The 19,837-nt window shown below is 44.2% G+C and overlaps 1 protein-coding gene across 4 annotated transcripts in view; it reads right to left on the reverse strand.

Moving 5' to 3' along the window:
- The window catches only part of GOLIM4 (golgi integral membrane protein 4), a 148,889-nt gene that overhangs the window by 127,602 nt on the left and 1,450 nt on the right, over positions 1–19,837 (reverse strand). The gene's annotated exons all lie outside the window — the stretch shown is intronic.

A 19,837-nucleotide genomic window follows, 5' to 3' on the forward strand; every position in this document is an offset into this window, starting at 1 on the left:
TGGAGAATGTTCTGCCGCCTGCATCATCCTCCAGCATGACCGGTTTGTCGGTGGGTCAGTAATGGTGTGGGGTGGCATTTCTTTGGGGGGCCGCACAGCCTTCCATGTGCTTGCCAGGGGTAGCCTGACTGCCATCTCACCCCCTGTGAGACCATATATGCTGGTGCGGTTGGCCCTGGGTTCCTCCTAATGCAAGACAATGCTAGACCTCATGTGGCTGGAGTGTGTCAGCAGTTCCTGCAAGAGGAAGCATTGATGCTATGGACTGGCCCGCCCATTCCCCAGACCTGAATCCGGTTGAGCACATCTGGGACATCATGTCTCACTCCATCCATCAACACTACGTTGCACCACAGACTGTCCAGGAGTTGGCCCAGGCGTTGTAGGGAGGTCATACGGGCACATGGAGGCCACACACATTTTGACTTGTTTTAAGGACAATACATGAAAGTTGGATCAGCCTGTAGTGTGGTTTTCCACTTTGATTTTGAGTGTGACTCCATATCCAGACCTCCATAGGTTGATAAATTTGATTTCCATTGATAATTTTTGTGTGATTTTGTTGTCAGCACATTCAACTTTGTAAAGACGAAAGTATTTCATACGATTAGTTCATTCATTCAGATCTAGGATGCGAGCAGTGTATTAGGATCAATTAAAATTTGTGAATACTGGCAAAGTATAGTAAAAATTAAATATGAATGGGGCCTTGCTTAAAGGGCTTTTCTCACTAAGCAATGCATATGATCATTGAGGGTCCAACTGCATTCCTTCCTTTAGAAAGGAACACAGAGGTCACACATGTGTGCACTGCAGCTTCATTGACTCCATATGAGACTTGCAGAGATAGCAAACTGCAGCGCTCAGCTATCTCTGGTAGTCCCTTAGCCAATAAATAGAGCTGCAGTGTACACATGTGATCATTGCTCTATTCTGAAGGAGGACCTGGGATCCCTGGACTCCTAGGATCATACACTAACTATTCTGTGTATAAGGGATAAGTATTGTTGGTGCGACTATCCCTTTAAGTGAGCGAACTCCATTTTAAAGCAAAATTTTTCTATTATTGTTTTATAATAATCATGCTTATGTGTTTCTATAGTGGATGGATGGATGGATAGATAGATATGTTGGCAAAGTGTGAAGAAACCTGTCAGCCAAAAGGGGTAGTAAGGACACTGTACGCATCGATTTCTGCACACTATTCACACAGGTTAGCATGGATGTGTTAGTGTTGACTCTTTTGGTTTTATTTAACCTTCTTAACTTTATTTCATTCATACATGTGTGTTGGTTTTTTACACACAGTGCAATGTCAATATGTACTGTACAAAGGAAACAAAGACATATTTGTATTTAGGGGTTTGTGGTTAAGAAGGAATAAAACTGTAAACCAAACACGTTCCCTTAGAGCTGCCTGAATCCTTTAAAATAATGTAGTACATTCTCGACAAAGATTAGATCTGATCTACAAAATCCACATACCGTATTTATCGGGGTATACCACGCACCGGCCTATAACACGCACCCTCATTTTACCAAGGATATTTGGGTAAAAAAAGTTTTTTACCCAAATATCCATGATAAAATGAGGGTGCGTGTGTGCGCGTGTATACCCCGATATACCCCCAGGAAAGGCAGGGGAGAGAGGCCGTCGCTGCCCGCTTCACGGTCCGCGCTGCTCCAGGCCTCCGTCGTGCGTCCCCAGCGTCGTTGCTACGCACGGCGCGGCGCTGTTCAGCGCATAGCAATGACGCCGGGGACGCACGACGGAGGCCTGGAGCAGCGCGGACCCGACTCAGGTAATTATGCCACCGGGGATGGGGGGAGGCAACGGGGCAGTGGCGCCGGCAATGGGTGCCGCTGCCCCTTCTCTCCCCCTGGCTGTCGGCGCCGCTTCTCTCTCCCTGGCTATCGGCGCCGGCACCGATAGTCAGGGGGACAGAACGGGCAGCGGCGCCGATAACCAGGGGGTGAGAAGGGCCGACAGCAGCGCTCTAGACCCCAGGAAAGGCAGGGGGAGAGAAGCGGGCAGCGACGGCCTCTCTCCCCCTGCCTTTCCTGGTGGTGTATCGGCGTATAACACGCACACAGACTTTAGGCTAAAAATTTTAGCCTAAAAAGTGCGTGTTATACGCCGATAAATACGGTAAATGGATGTGATGTGTCTTTGCCTCTACGCCATAACAAACTGCATTATCTATGATTGCCCAAGACACTTTTATTTGCTGGACTGCTGGTGTTTTCCAGCTATTGCAGCCTCAAATAAAGTAGGGAAGAGACTTGTGTGGGTGGAGACATAGTACAAAAATGTATATGTATAATATTCAAAAAACAACAACCCAAAGCTGTATGTTTCATCACAATGATTATTTTGGATTGTAGAACCCATTTTAAGACTGTTTTAGTGTGGTTTTATGCTAATAAACCTACCGTATTAACATTTTTAAAGGGTAACTGACGGATGGATCAACTCCATTAATCTTAACATACAGGAGGTTAGTGTGGGCGATCCCGAGTAAATAAATGTAATACTTATTTCAATCCATTTAGCCGTTCCCCAGAAATAGCAGAAGCTTGCAATATGCAAATTAACTCCTAACTGCACTGGAGCTGTGTCTGAAGACTATCTGCACCGCTGGTGGCATGCCCAAGTCTCCTTTGTGCCACCTCACTCCTTAATATTCCTCTTATTCTCCTTAATAAGACCCAGGGGATGCATCAAAGGTGCAGATAGTCTTTAGACCCGCCTCCAGTGCAGTTAAGAGTTAATTCGCATATTGCAAGATTGTGCTGCGGGATTGTGCATCTGGGGAATAGCTGAATGCACTGGGGTAAGGAATATATGGATTTACTCAGGATCACAAACACTAACTTCCTGTATATTCAAGATAGTGGAGTTGATCCATCTGTCAGTAAAATGGAAAATCCCATTTTCTCTTAATGCTACAAATAAAATAAAAAATCTGTGTATGCAGCTGGAAACCTGGGCTCCATATATTGTGTAATGGACATATGAGTGTAGGTTTCTTTGTGGGTTTTAATTCCCTACAATTTATTTTCCACGGTATTTACTAAGGTTTCCCTACACTTTCCACTTTCCCTACACTTTCCTTTTTTTTTACACATGCTCTGATCTGTCTGGTTTTCCTCAGCTCAAATTCACCACATTTTATGTGGAAACCCTAGTAAATATGTCGTTTTTTGTGAAAATGTCAGGGACACGCCCCTTTTCGGGTTTTCTTAGCAAAATGGAGAGTTAGTCGGGGTTTTTTCAATTCTGGGGCAAATTCTGGTGCACATTCTGGCGCAGACTGAATTTGTGGCGCAGATTCTGGCGCAGACAGAATTTGTGGCGCAATGCGACAGAATCTGGCGCACAACCCGACAAAACATGTCGGGTTTGCAATAGTAAATGAGGCCCACTGAGTTACTGCTGCTTAGCTTCTGCTGAAGTGAATAAGAGCTGAATTTCAGCAAATTGGCACAGCCACTATACAATGTACAGGGCAGAGGATTCTGGCTAATAGGTGAGGGTACTGGTGTTGGCACCCTGACGACAGTGCTGGGCGGTATGACCAAAAATGTATATCACGGTATTCTTGTAAGTTATGGCGGTTCCACGGTATTTAACGGTAACTAATCATATGTGACCCGCGGGCGCTGCTCTGCTTCTCTAACCTCCCCCTCCCAATGAATTATCAGCCGCAGCACTGCGCTGTCTCCCACATCAGGGAACTAATCATATGTGACCCGCAGGCACTGATCGGGGGGGGAACAGCGCATGCGAGTCACATATGATTAGTTCCCGGGGTGTCCTCCTGTGAGCCGCTGGCGCTTAAAATGAATGAGTTGAGTGCTGCAGCGCTGGAAATGATTAATAAAGGACATCTGTACTGATAAATTTTACATATTCCTGTGCCCGGGCTGCAAAAATAAACAAAATAAACTTTAACTCACCTTCCCCCATTCCCCCGTTTCTCTAGTATCGGCCTCACTGTTCTCCGCTGCTTCCTGGGGACGGGAACGTCACAGAGCCGTCAGCATATCACGGGCCGCAGCGATGTCCTGCCTCGGCCAGTGATAGGCTGAGCGCATGGTCATGTAAGGAGCCGGCCGGTGATACACTGACGGCTCTGTGACGTTTTCATCCCAAGGAAGCAGTGGAAAACAGTGAGGCCGATACTGGAGCAACGGGGGAACGTAGGGAGGGGAGTCAAAGCTTATTTTGTTTATTTTTGCAGCCCGGGCACAGGAATATGTAAAATTAATCAGTACAGATGTCCTTTATTAATCATTCCCAGTGCCGCAGCACGCAACTCATTCATTTAAAGCGCCAGCGGCTCACAGGACGACGGGGGAGCAGCGTCCACAGGTCACATATGATTAGTTCCCCAATGTGGGGACAGCCGCTGTGGCTGATAATTCATTCATTCGAAGGGGGGGGGGGGGCCCGACCAGTGTTGCGGTATAGGAATCATATCGTACAGAATTTAAGAAACGGTATTCAGTATGAACCAGTATATCGCCCAGCACTACCTGACAATCAACTATTGGCAATCTATTTTGCCTGGAAAACCCATTCAACAGTAAACATTCTTGTACCGAATGGATAGGCTAACTTATAAATAGACAAGTATGTGACTTATCTCCAAACTTTTTGGATGGCTAAAGAAGAACACTTCTATATGCCTATTTAAATATTATCATAGAATTAAATTAAAAACAACAATGTTTAAGTTCTAAATGACCCCAGTTCCTCTACCCTAAAGCAAACACTTTGCCTGGGTAAACGCTGCAATAATTTGTCAAGACTGTCACTTTCTGCTGGCACTTCCAAACGACATCCTCAATTAAATGGGTTCTTGTGTCCATATACTTTACATTTCATTGACCATAAAAAAATAAATTAAAAAAATGCAAATTTTTCTGCAATAATGTGTTTTAGCAAACACAAGTTACAGCAATTTTATAATATGGATCACATGTGTTTTTGTGACTTTTATGAATAACTGGGGAACCCAGGACAAACTGATTCCATATGAGAGCTACAAAGAACAAGAACCAGTCTTGCTGACAAACATTCTTAAGTCAGTGGGTGATGTTTATATAACATACAAAAAGCGGAAAAAAAACAAACACCACAATTTAATTAAAACTCCTTCCCAATGCAGCAATTTTTGTCACCTTCCAAGAGCCGCAATTTTTCAATTCTTCTGTTGACGTAGCCAGATAGAACTAGGGATGCACTGAAGTTTTGACCCCCAAAGCTATCGTCCGAAAATGCCCCTTTCGGCATAATTTCGGTGGTCATGGCTTAACCCTCTCATGTGTGTCATGGATCGGATGAGGACATGACGCGGTCCACGGATCGGGTCCACGTCATAACCTGGAGATGCCTGCTGCAATCAGCAGCAGACATCTGCTTGTAATGATGGACATCTGAGATTGCTCCAATGTCAGTCATTTAACTGGTTCCACAGTGCCTGGTGCAGGCTCCTGACTCGAGCCTGCGCCATCATACCAGACAGGTGGCCACAGCCGGCTATTAATCCTTTAGATCAATGCTGTCAAAGCTGACAGCAGCATCTAAAGGGGTACTACAGTGGAAAACCTTTTTTTTTTTCATGAACTGGTACAAGAAAGTTAAACAGATTTGTAAATTACTTATATTAAAAAAATCTTTTTGGAACACAGTGCTTTCTGCTGACATCTAAATAGTTAGGTAAAAAATGGGGGGCGCTCCCAGAGTGAAATGCAAATGCAAAGTCTGTTGCCAGATCTTGCTGGTAGCTCGCCAATTGTGGTTGTGAGCTGTTGGATGAAAGCTACTGCACTCCGACCGGGTCTAGGCTCTTATGCAAGAACCAGTGGAGAAACGGGATATGTAGTATGGGGCTACAGAAAAGGCCGGTTGATTGGGGAGGCGCTGCTATTTGTAAGTGAAAGGACGGAGAGACTCAAGCCAGCACAGGTAAAACTAGTTTATTTAGCAAAAATGTGGACAACGTGTTTCGGTTTTACCTGTGCTGGCTTGAGTCTCTCCGTCCTTTCACATACAAATAGCAGCGCCTCCCCAATCAACCGGCCTTTTCTGTAGCCCCGTGCTACCTATCCTGATTCTGCTGACATCATGACCACAGTGCTCTCTGCTGACATCTCTGTCCATTTTAGGAACTGTCCAGAGCAGCATATGTTTTCTATTGGGATTTTCTCCTACTCTGGACAGTTCTTAAAGTGGATAGAGGTGTCAGCAGAGAGCACTGTGGTCATGATGTCAGCAGACAGCTCTGTGTTCCAAACAGAAAACAATTTCCTCTGTAGTATTCAGCAGCTAATAAGTACTGGAAGGATTAAGATTATTTTAATAGAAGTAGTTACAAATATGTTTAACTTTCTGGCACCAGTTCCCCAGGAGTACCCCTTTAAACACTTCCTTGTGGTCCAGTAGGGTGGATCGACCCCCCCCCCCCCCCCAGCGCGATTGCGTGGGAGGGCGCTTACGTCTGCATCTGAGGGCTTACCTCTGCATCTCTGGGGTCCGTGGCTCTTCATTTGATTGAGCCAGGCTAAGCAGGCTCAACCAAATGATCACAGAGCATACAGATCAATAGAGTTCTATAGAACTCTATTGATCTGTATGAGGAATCTAAGGGTATGTTCACACTGAGGAATTCAAGAGGAATTCACGAGTAATAATTTCGGTCAGGAAATTGTTGCCTTCTGTCATTTTATCCATCTAGCGTAATTTGAGTGGAATGAATGAAATGAAGAGGAATGAAGGATGAGGCTATTTAATTCTACTTTTCTGAATTCCGCTTGAAAACGATGTCGGGCAGAATTTTTTTTTTACCATTGACTTCTATTGGATTCTCTTTCTTCAAGCGGAAAGGAATTCAGGATTGGAATTCCGCTAGCAGAATTTCCGCAGTGTGAACACGACACGGAAAAAACATTAAACTCAATGGGCAGAGGAGATGTGCATTAATTTGGAGAGAAGAATTAAAGAGGAATTACTCAAGTAAATTCCTCAATGTGAACGACCCTAATGGTTCCTCCTAAAAGTCCCCTAAGTGGACAAATAAAGTATATAAAAAAAAAATTTAAAACATTTTTTAATAAAAGTTTTAAAAAACATTCACTAACCCCTTCCATAAAAGTTTAAATCACCTTCCTTTTCCCATTTTCCCATATAAAAAAATTACAATTATTATTATTATAAATCCCAACTATTAAATAATTTTGTTTCTGATCCTACCGTGTGAAGAGCAAAAATGCAAAAAAATATTTGATGCAAAAATTGGTGATTTTGGTCACACCACATTCCAAAAAAAGTTATAAAATGTGACAAAAACTATATTTAAAAAGGGTCGGGGCAATACATTTTCGGTTTCGGTTTTCGGCCAAGCACAGCCTCAATTTTCGGTTTCGGACCCAAATTTTCTTTTCGTAGCATCCCTAGATAGAACCTTGTTTTTGTGGGACAAGTTGTAATGGTACCAAATATAAAAACCATATAATGTATTAACTCCTTAAGGACTTTTCATTGAAAGGGTTATAATTTTCCTTCTCACCTTCTAAAAATTATAACCCTTTCAATTTTTCACCTACAGACCTATTTGAGGGCTTGTCTTTTGTGCCACCAATTGTACTTTGTAATGACATCAACCATTTCATCATAAAATCTACGGTGAAATCAGGAAAAAATTATTTGTGAGGCAAAATTTAAAAAAAAAAATGTCATTTTGTAACTTTTGGGGGCTTCTGCTTCTCTGCACTTTTCGGTAAAAAAAAATGACAGTATCTATTCTGTAGGTCCATATGATTACAACAATTCCAAAATGATATAGGTTTTATTTTGTTTTACTTTTCTTAAAAAATAATAGCTTTATGCACAAAAATTAGCATGTTTAACCCCTTAAGGATGCAGGACGTAAATGTACGTCCTAGTGCGGTGGTACTTAACGCACCAGGACGTACATTTACGTCCTGTACATAACCGCGGGCATCGAAGCTATGCCCGTGTCATGCGCGGCTGATCCCGGCTGCTGATCGCAGCCAGGGACCCGCCGGCAATGGCCGACGCCCGCGATCTCGCAGGCGTCCGCCATTAACCCCTCAGATGCCGGGATTAATACAGATCCCGGCATCTGCGGCAGTACGCGATTTCAATGAATGATCTGATCGCCTGCAGCGCTGCTACAGGGATCCGATCATTCAGAACGCTGCATGGAGGTCCCCTCACCTGCCTCTGTCCGGCTCCCGGCGTATTCTGCTCTGGTCTGAGATCGAGCAGACCAGAGCAGAAGATAACCGATAACACTGATCTGTTCTATGTCCTATACATAGAACAGATCAGTATTAGCAATCATGGTATTGCTATGAATAGTCCCCTATGGGGACTATTCAAGTGTAAAATAAAAATGTAAAAAAATATAAAATTTAAAGTAAAAAAAAAAAAGTGAAAAATCCCCTCCCCCAATAAAAAAAAGTAAAACGTAATTTTTTTCCTATTTTACCCCCAAAAAGCATAAAAAATAAATTTAATAGACATATTTGGTATTGTTGCGTGCGTAAATGTCCGAACTATTAAAATAAAATGTTAATGATCCCGTACGGTGAACGGCGTGAACGTAAAAAAAAAAAAAAAAGTCCAAAATTCCTACTTTAATACATTTTATTAAAAAAAATTATAAAAAATTTATTAAAAGTTTTTTATATGCAAATGTAGTATCAAAAAAAAGTACAGATCATGGCGCAAAAAATCAGCTCTCATGCCACTGCTTATACGGAAAAATGAAAAAGTTATAGGTCATCAAAATAAAGGGATTATAAAAAGTTTGTGATTTTTTTTAAGCACAACAATAATATAAAAGTACGTAATAATGGGTATCATTTTAATCGTATTGACCCTCAGAATAAAGAACACATGTCATTTTTACCGTCAATTGTACGGCCTGAAAACGAAACCTTCCAAAATTAGCAAAATTGCGTTTTTCTTTTTAATTTCCCCACAAAAATAGTGTTTTTTTTGTTGCGCCATACATTTTATGGTAAAATGAGTGATGTCATTACAAAGGACAAGTGGTCATGCAAAAAACAAGCTCTCATACTAGTCTGGCGATGAAAATATAAAGGAGTTATGATTTTTAGAAGGCGAGGAGGAAAAAACGAAAACGTAAAAATTTAATTGTCTGAGTCCTTAAGGCCAAAATGGGCTGAGTCCTTAAGGGGTTAAAATTGTCCTCTTCTGACCTCTATAACCTTTTTGTTTGTGTGAGGGCTAATTTTTTGCGCCATGCTCTGTAATTTCTATTGGTACGATTTTTGTTTTGACAGGACTTTTTGATCACTTTTTATAATTTTTTAGGGTGTACAAAGTAACCAAAAATACATAATTGTTGACTTTAGTATTTTTTTTTTTTACCCATATGTCATTGTCCGAGTGGTTTCATTAAAGGGGTTATCCAGGAAGTGAAAAACAGAACAAATTTCTTTCAAAAACAGCTCCATGTCTGTCCCCAGGTTTTGTGTAGCATTACAACTTGGCTAAATTTACTTCAATGGAACTGAGCTGCAGAACCACATCAGACCTGGAGACAGACAGGGAGCGGTTCTTGAAAGAAATTAGCTCTGTTTTTCTATTTTTGGATAACCCCTTTAACATTATATGTTTATATCATTTGGACATTTACACATGTGGCAATACCAAATATGTATGTGTTTATTTTTGTTTACATATATATATATTTTTTATGGAAAAAAAAAGGGGGGGGGGAATTCAAACTTTTATATAAGGAAGGTGTTAAATCACATTAATAGGGGTCTATTACATGCTATCATTAGATTGCATACACTGCACAATACTATGCCATAGCATTGATGAGCCTGCCATGGCTGACTGGAGCATAGGAGCGCACATTTCCGCACAGTCCTAGCACCGGCATGTTCTGCCGGTGCTCTGCTGTCTGTGGAATGTCCGCACAGAGATTTTCTATGCACACATTCTACCATGTGAACATAGCCTTAACCAGGTGATTAGGTTGTTCTTCTTAAAGGTGAATTGCTGTGATTATATTCCACGCCTCTCTCTTCAAAGCCAGGGGACTCATGGGAAATGTAGGCAGCATGAGCAAATCATTTCTGTTCAGAAATAGGAATTAGTATGGCTGAAACAAGAACCTCAAAATAACAGCCTAAACTGCACTATATCAGTGAAAAGAAATACAATTCCTGAGCGTCTTAAGTCTGCGATATCAAACACATAAGGAGAGATTTATCATTTGCATGAACACTTGCACAAATTTTTTATATATTTTTTTAATTTGCACAATTTTTTTGACGGGGTTCCCATATATAATTTAACAAATTGTGCACACAACATAATACAGGAATCGACCGATATCAAATTTTTAGGGCCGATACCGATAATCTGTGGAGGTTAAGGCCGATAGCAGATAACTTCTACCGATATTCGGGTATAAGTTATCGGCTATTTCTCTCTCTTTTCGCCCCCCACGGGGAAGCCGCTGCAGAACATTGATTTAAAGCGGGCACTTTAAATCAATGAACTGCAGTGGCTCTTGCAGTGCAAGAGACCACCGCCCCCCGCCGCACCGCACCCCTCTGGCCAGAGACTTCCACCGCCACTGCCCCATTGCCTCCCCCATCCCCGGTTTTATAATTACCTGTTTCCGGGGCCCGAGGTTCGCGCTACTTCTGGCTCCAGTGACGTCCTGAGCTGTCACTGTGTGCACTGATGTTGACGTCGCGTTGAGGACGTCACTCGTCATTACGCAGCGCACAGCGTAACGAAGGACGCCGCAGGAGCCAGAAGTAGCGTGGATCCCTGGCCGTGGGAACAAGTAATTAAAAAACCGGGGATGGGGGAGGCAATGGGGCAGCGGCGGTCTCTGGCCTGTGCGGTGCAGTGTGGAGCAGCGGCGGGGGGGGCGGTGCGGTGGAGCATTATCGGATTGTTGGAAAGGTAATTGCCGATAGCGATAACGTCAAACATCGTGAATATCGGCCGATAATATCGGCCAAACCGATAATCGGTCGATGCCTTTTGTATACATTTTTAAAAGGAAGCACAACGGGGGGGAAGATATGCAACAAACAACAATGATAACTGCCCCCCCCCCCCCTATAGAGTTGTATTTTTTTCTGCATTCTTTGTGTATTGGATTCTCTAGAGAACTCAAAAAAATGCCTTGAAATTCATGTGGGTTTTTTTTTTTTTGCTTAAAAAATAAAAAAAAATTAATAAAAATAAAAATGGGCAGCAAAAGTGTATGTGTGTGGAAGCCTAAATGTGACCGACTACATACATGAAGAGGTTACAAGAACATTAGTAAGGTTACAATACACAGACTTCATGTAAGAGGGAGAAAATAGGCACCACTGTGCTGACGTTTCTTGGGATTTTCCTCGAGTCGTCAATTACACCTCTCTTTGTTAGCTACAAATAACCCTTGTGCTCATTGCTCTAAAAGGTGCTTTTATCTAAGGTTTCATTTTACCAGTGTTCTCTTGCGGTAGTGTACAAGGAAATGTGCTACATTTATTAAAATATTCAATGGAGAAAAAAAAAGAAAAAAGCTCTGCTTTCAATTAAACTGAAAATGGATTAACTTCTAAATGTCCTTATGTTTTTATTTTGTTTGTTTGTTTGTTTTAACAAGAACTAATTTCTCTTAGATAGTATTCTATATAAGGTTTATTGGGGATTTATCAACAGGCTTAGAGCATTTTTTTTTATGTAGAAAAGCCGCAGACATTTCTCTGGTGTGCAAAATCTGTGCAACTTATTCCTGCTCCACCATTTACTGATTTTTGCTAAAATCACTTTGATACACTTTTGGTTTCTCACATTGCAGTGGTTGCTGATTTATAAAGTGCAAGTTTGTTGCAAAGCCCTCAATTACATTACAAACATACACAAGCACAGACCTGGCTAAGGATGCATGCACATGAAGTTTTCACTGTACGGGGTGCCAGATCCAGCTGGGGGAGGGGAAAAATTATGTGCTCCCGTACCCCAGCCGGACAGACTCCCTAATCCATTGACTTTAATGAGCCGACCGGAGTCACCGCTTTACTCCGGTCGGCTCATTTTTGACCTGTATTCGGTTTTCTGACTGGACCTCAAAACGCAGTATACTACGTTTTGAGATCCGGTAAGAAAACCGGATACGGGTCAAAAATGAGCCGACCGGAGTAAAACGATGACTCCGGTTGGCTCATTAAAGTCAATGATTTAGGGCGTCGGTCCAGCTGGGGTACGGGAGTGCGCGGTTTTCCCCTCCCCCAGCCGAAAACGTGGTGTGCATGCACCCTTAGGCTGCATGCACATTATGTTTAGGCACTACGGCTGCCAGGTCCAGCTGGGAAATTTCAAAACCAGGAACTCCTGTATCCCAGCCGGACCAGAGCAGAAACCCATTTACTTTAATGAGCCGACCGGAGTCAGATAGTGACTCCGGTCGGCTCATTTTTGCCCCGTATCCGGTTTTGTGACCGGACCTAAAACCATAGTATAACACGTAATGTCGCAGCCTTACAAAACTGGTTGTGGACAGCATTTTTAAAAAGTCTCCATTTTTTTTTTTGTATACAAAGTGCTGTACTGAAGTGTAATTTCAAAAAATATGTACTAGCTCCATTTTTGTCACATGCCCTATGTCCATTTGATAAATTTAGTGCACATACACATTACCACAACACAAACTAGAGATGAAGAAAAATCGTTCATCTACACAATCCTTGATAAATTCCCCCATTTGTATTTTTTGCATAAAGGAGTACTAAGTGTCTAAGTAACTCTATCAAACAGATGAAAAAGTTATTATTATAAACAGATGTATTAATATAGATGTGCAGAAGAGACAGTATTTCGGAATGGAGTGAAAGTCAAGCATGTGTGCTGGTGCTTCTTTCATTCAGGGGAAAAGTTCTAACGACTGATGGGGGTACAGACAGTGGAAGCACCACTGACCAGCTACTTATCACTTATCTTGTATGTATCGTACGTATCACCTATGGGTGATTGGTATTAATAGTGCAATAACCCTGTTAGATTAAGTTTTTACGCAGATTTTTTCTGGCATCAAAGTTAGAAGTGGATCCAGTAGGTAGGAGAAGTCCTTCCTTTATATTTCCCATTTCTTTTGAATACACTTCTGACTTTGGCTCAAAAACTTCAGTGGCAGTTCTCCATAAAATCGGCAGAAAAAAACCTGTGTTAAATCTTTGTCTCATCTATATAGTCTTAAAAAGATCTTCTGCTAATTTCTTGGTCCAGATACCCCTGGATTCCTTCAGATGTTTTGTGGAATCAATACCTAAGTGGGTCAAAGCTGTTTTCGCAGCATGAGGGACCTACACAATATTAGGCAGGTGGCTTAAAAGGGTCATTTGTCCCAGACATGTGAAATGTTTTAATCTTACTGGGTCACACTCCTCAGACCCGCTGCTATTGCATGCTGAAGAAATTTGCAGCAGCACACAGTTCTCTCCTCGGATTTTTATTAAATCTGACCCTTTCTCTGCATAAGTCTACACAGAGAAAAGGTCGGATCAGCTGGCAGAGGAGTCGAGCGGAATGCTGTGAACTTCCCCTGCTTATAACTAGTGGTCACAGCAGGTCTCAGGTGTCACAGCAGGGGTTACTGTAATTATTTTAAATGACAGTTACCCTTTAAACAGCAGTGTCATCTGCACTAAACTGTTGGTACTGCTCCATAATGAGGGTTGTGCTGTTGCAGAGATATTTTGCTGAAAATAGAAATATGCACTGAAGATGTTCCCTAGCCCCGTGCACTGGTATGCCTGCCTGGCTGGTGCCTGAAAAACATCTCCCTGATAAATATTCATATATCTCCCCAGAAGCACATAGCTGGCCCAGAGCATCACGAATCATGCGCTGCTTTCACACATCCGGAACTGACAAGCAGAGGGGCATCAGAATGGCAGACATCTCTGACAAGGTAAGTATTGTCTGCTGAAGTCATCGATGGGTGTACTATAGTGTAAAGGCGGCACATGCACAGTGATACTCTGGGCCTTTATTATGATGATTACTGATTGCCTATTATAATGATAGCCCATCAATGTTTTACTTCAGAAAAGCGCTTTAAAGTGTTACATTCATTTAGTCAAAAAGTCAAAAGTTGCTGAAAACCTCACCGATTACTAGGATTAGTCAGTGGTGGTCTCAGTACCTCAGTAAGTACTTCTCTGTCACTCTGTGCTGCATGAGACAGTTTCCACAAAAAGACTAGGGGGCGGGGGGGGGGGGGGTGGGGGGGGGTGGAGATTAATCATTGCCTCCCGGACAATTTATTGGCTGAAATTTGGCACAATTTCAAATGACAACTTTAGCAAAAGTGACTGTGAAATGCAGTGCTTCATTCTTAACTATGCAGTAAATGAGATTTATTAACTGCATCTTTTTAAAAAGGCGCAAAAATATTGAGCAAACATTAAAAAACACGCAAATTTATACCACCTCTGCCTTGCTGTAGAAAAATGACATACTACAGTAAATTCTGAGGTGATTTTTCATCTGTGCAAAAAATAATCAATGTCTTGCGCCGGTTTGATAAATTTGGTGCACATAAGCCAAAAACACAGCAAAAAATAAAAAAGGCTGTGGCGTGGCTGCACACAGACACATATTAAAGGGGTACTCCAGTGAAAAACTTTTTTTTTTTTTTTAAATCAACTGGTGCCAGAAAGTTAAACAGATTTGTAAATTACTTCTATTAAAAATCTTAATCCTTCCTGTACTTATTAGCTGCTGAATTTCCACTGTAGTATTCAGCAGCTAATAAGTACCGGAAGGATTAAGATTTTTTTAATAGAAGTAATTTACAAATCTTTAACTTTCTGGCACCAGTTAATTTAAAAAAATAAAAATAAAAGTTTCTCACCGGAGTAATAAATCTCCCCCTAAGGGCACAAATCCTGCGGTAAATAAAATGCATGCATGAGAATTATTATGTGACTGCATCCATATGACACTTTTACAATACACTTATGTAGAGAGCTCACTTTGTTAAAGATACTTGAACAAGAATAACTTTAAAATTTTATTATAAATGTCATATGTCACTTATCAAACCTTACTAAACTGCGTTATCCTAAAATATAAAAAAGTTATTCGCCAATCTTGCTCTGCGAACTCCAGGAAAAGAGATGGTGCAGTCAGGGCCGGATCATCATTGGCGCTCATGGAGCACCTTCTCCGGGCCCCGTCACATTCGGGACATCCCTGCAGGCTGCTTAGTAGCGGATCGGGGCCCTCGATAGCCCGGCCGCGGCTACTTTAAAACAGTGACCAGCGGCGGCTCCTGTGGGCCCGCCCCGGACTCCTCCTGCTTTTTCTATATTTCATATTTCCTTACCTGGCCGCGCTCGGCAGGCTCAGGTGATGCGTCGGGTCATGTGGGCTGTGACGAGTGACATCTCCTACGGCTCCTCTGCACAGTGTCAGGGACGTCACTCCTAATTTCTGGCAGCTGCACCGCTACAGGGCACAGTTTTCTTCATTACACCCCAGCGCTGCAGGAAATGACGAGTGACGTCGTGCAGAGGAGCCGCAGGAGACGTAACTCGTCCCAGCCCACGAGACCCGATGCTACCTGAGCCTGCCGAGCATGGCCAGGTAAGTAAATATGAAAAATAGAAAAAGCAGGAGGAGGGGGGAGCAATGAGCAGGGGAGGATAAGTGGGGGAGGATGATGAGGCAGAGGGGGGTAATGACGAGCAGGGGGTAATGACGAGCAGGGGGAGGGGGAATGATGAGCGGGGGGGAATGACGAGCAGAGGGGGAATGACGAGCAGGGGGGTAATGATGAGCAGGGGGGTAATGATGAGCAGGGGGGGGGTAATGATGAGCAGGGGGGGGGTAATGATGAGCAGGGGGGGGGGGTAATGATGAGCAGGGGGGGGGTAATGATGAGCAGGGGGGGGGTAATGATGAGCAGGGGGGGGGTAATGATGAGCAGGGGGGAGGGTAATGATGAGCAGGGGGGGGGTAATGATGAGCAGGGGGGGGGTAATGATGAGCAGGGGGGGGGTAATGATGAGCAGGGGGGGTAATGATGAGCAGGGGGGGGAAATGATGAGCGGGGGGGGAATGATGAGCGGGGGGGGGAATGATGAGCGGGGGGGGGAATGATGAGCGGGGGGGGGAATGATGAGCGGGGGGGGGAATGATGAGCGGGGGGGGGGGAATGATGAGCGGGGGGGGAATGATGAGCGGGGGGGGAATGATGAGCAGGGGGGAGCAGGGGGGAGAATGATGAGCAGGGGGGAGAATGATGAGCAGGGGGGAGAATGATGAGCAGGGGGGAGAATGATGAGCAGGGGGGAGAATGATGAGCAGGGGGGAGAATGATGAGCAGGGGGGAGAATGATGAGCAGGGGGGAGAATGATGAGCAGGGGGGGTAATGATGAGCAGGGGGGGGTAATGATGAGCAGGGGGGGTAATGATGAGCAGGGGAGGGGATGATGAGCAGGGGGGGGGATGATGAGCAGGGGGGGATGATGAGCAGGGGGGGGGGATGATGAGCAGGGGGAGGATGATGAGCAGGGGGGGGATGATGAGCAGGGGGATGATGAGCAGGGGGGGGGGGATGATGAGCAGGGGGGGATGATGAGCAGGGGGGGAATGATGAGCAGGGGGGGAATGATGAGCAGGGGGGGAATGATGAGCAGGGGGGGGGAATGATGAGCAGGGGGGGGGAATGATGAGCAGGGGGGGAATGATGAGCAGGGGGGGGGATGATGAGCAGGGGGGGGGATGATGAGCAGGGGGGGGATGATGAGCAGGGGGGGGATGATGAGCAGGGGGGGGATGATGAGCAGGGGGGGGATGATGAGCAGGGGGGGGGATGATGAGCAGGGGGGGGATGATGAGCAGGGGGGGGATGATGAGCAGGGGGGGAATGATGAGCAGGGGGGGGATGATGAGCAGGGGGGGGATGATGAGCAGGGGAAAACACAGTCTCTTGAAGGGTTATACTGATTGTTGTCTTTATACAGAGGATGAGGAGCGGCTGGCACAGTGAGGAACCAATGATGTCCAGGTGTCAAACTTTACAGAGGAAGATGGAGCTGGAAGAAGACCTGGCGTCTGGACCAGATGAAGAAGAAAAGGAAAGACAACAGAGAAGATGTCTCCTGTGAGTCATTTTATGTTTGTGTTTTCTCCTGACTGTCCCATTAGATCTCTTATCACTTCTAAGTTTTGCAGTAATAATGGATGACACTGTATATGAGGCTCCAGCTGTTACAAAACTAAAACTCCTATAATGCCTGAAGCTCTCCAGACATAATGGGGGTTGTAGCTTTGCAACAGCTGCAAAGAGTGACCTGAACTAAAGTGATTTTAGACCATGCAGCCAGTTTTATTTTAACGGGGGCCCGACTCCTGTTCCACTCAGTGGAAGGGAAAGGGGACTGTCGGGGGGGGGGGGGGGGGGGGGTGGTATACAGGAAAAAAAAAACATTATCATATATATCTCAACTGGCTCTAGAAGGCTAAACAGATTTATAAATTACTTCTATAAAAAAAAATCTTAATCCTTTCAGTTCAGTTCATCCAGTACTTACATCTCTCTGCAGCAGTCTATAAAGAGACTTCCTTGCGGGGATACGCGCGATTGATGACGTCATCATATACGCAGCTCAGGACGTCGGGACGCTGACGTCCCGTGCAGCGCCTGTGATGACGTCACCAATCCTGCGTATCCCCACAATGAAGTCTCGTTATAGACTGCTGCAGAGAGGTGTAAGTACAGTAACAGTGTGAGCGGGCCTGTGTGAATTCAGAGTGAGTGAGATAAACTTGCCTAATATGAGGACCTGCCTGATCACCAGGGGCAAAACTATATCCTTAACGGTCCAGTAACAAAAGTGACTGCCGAGCCCCTGAGCCTGCCGGAGCACACATGGGGTCGGAGTACAGGTAGCAAGGGATCAAAGAGGAGGGGAGGTTTGGTAAATAATGTGGGAGAGGAGAGGGGGGTTGGGTTGAAATATAATAACACGAGGGGCATCAGAAGGGAGGGGGGTATAATGACACAGGGGGCATCAGGGAGGGGATAGTGACACAGGGGGCATCAGGGAGGGGAATATAATTACACAGGGGGCATCAGAGGGGGGGAATATAATGACACAGGGGGCATCAGAGGGGGGGGGAATATAATGACACAGGGGGCATCAGAGGGGGGGAATATAATGACACAGGGGGCATCAGAGGGGGGGAATATAATGACACAGGGGGCATCAGAGGGGGGGAATATAATGACACAGGGGGCGAATATAATGACACAGGGGGCATCAGAGGGGGGAAATATAATGGCGCAGGGGGCCCTACTTGATCCCTACCTGATAAAGGGACATACCTACCTGAAGGGGGACTACCCAGCGTTCAGGATCAGTTATTTTGCACTGCAGTATTCCATTAATGGGGCGGACTTACTTATGAGGGACCCTATCCACCTAATGGGATGACATACTGGTCTGCCTATCAAGTTTTTATAAAAAAAAAAAGACCTTATTTACATACTATTTGGGTTACAATTATTTTGTACCAGGACAATTGGATTGTTATGAGGGACAAGTAGATTCTGCTCCGTTTTAGTCCCTTGGACATGTAGTTTAAAAAAAAAAAAATGTCCACACCCCTGCATGCGCACTGCCACAGATGCCGTGATCTGTACTGGTCACGGCATCTGAGGGGTTTATGGTGGACAACCGTGAGATTGCGGATGTCGCCCATTACCGGCGGGTCCCCGACTGCTGCTAGCAGTAGAGTAAATGTATGTCCTGGTCTGCTAAGTACCGTCGCACCAGGACCACATCAGTGGTCGTTGGGGGGTTAAAGTGTACCTGTCGACAAGAAATACTTTTTATATAATGTAGATAATACCGTTATATGTATATTTGGAATATACATTGGTTAAACTTTTAGATCACTTTTTTATTAATTTTTTGGGGAATAAAATGTGACAAAAAGCATCATTTTTTTATTTATTTTTTTTACGGTTACGCCGTTCACTGAACTGGATCATTATATTTTGATAGTTCGGACATTTACGCATGCAACGATACCAAATATGTTCATTAAAACAAATTACGCTTTTGGGGGTAAAATGGGACAATTTTATTTTTATGTCCCCATAGGGGACTATCAATAGCAATCAGCTGATTGCTAATACTGTTCAGTGCTTTGCATAGGACATAGAACTGATCAGTATTATCGGTCATCTTCTGCTCTGGTCTGCTCCATCTCAGACCAGAGCAGGAGGCGCCCGAGAGACGGACGGAGTAAGGTGAGGGGACCTCCGGCTGCCATTACAGATGATCCGATCCCCGTGGCAGTGCTATCATCTATTTTAACATGCGTATTGCCGCAGACGCTGTGATCTGTATTGATCACGGCATCTGAGAGGTTAATGGCGGGCATCCGCGCGAACACGGATGTCGGCTGTTACCGGCGGGTCCCCGGCTGCTGATAGCAGCCGGGACCCGCAGTATATGACGTGAACACTGCTCCGATACTCGCGGTCATACACAGGACATAACTGTACGTCCTGGTGCGCTAAGTACCTCCGCACCAGGACGTACATTTACACCTGTGGTCATTAAGGGGTTAACTGGACAATAACAGATGCAAACAGTTCCGTTTGCATCCGTTTACTTCAGTTTGTATGTTAAAAGAAAGGTCGATAAACCTGAAAAGCGGGATGGAAGGGAACGGCCGTGTGAACCTAGCCTAAAACGTCTTCACCCTCCTGATACAGACAGTTTATCATATTTATAGAA

This window comes from Hyla sarda, chromosome 3, assembly GCF_029499605.1.
Source record: "Hyla sarda isolate aHylSar1 chromosome 3, aHylSar1.hap1, whole genome shotgun sequence".
Taxonomy (NCBI): domain Eukaryota; kingdom Metazoa; phylum Chordata; class Amphibia; order Anura; family Hylidae; genus Hyla; species Hyla sarda.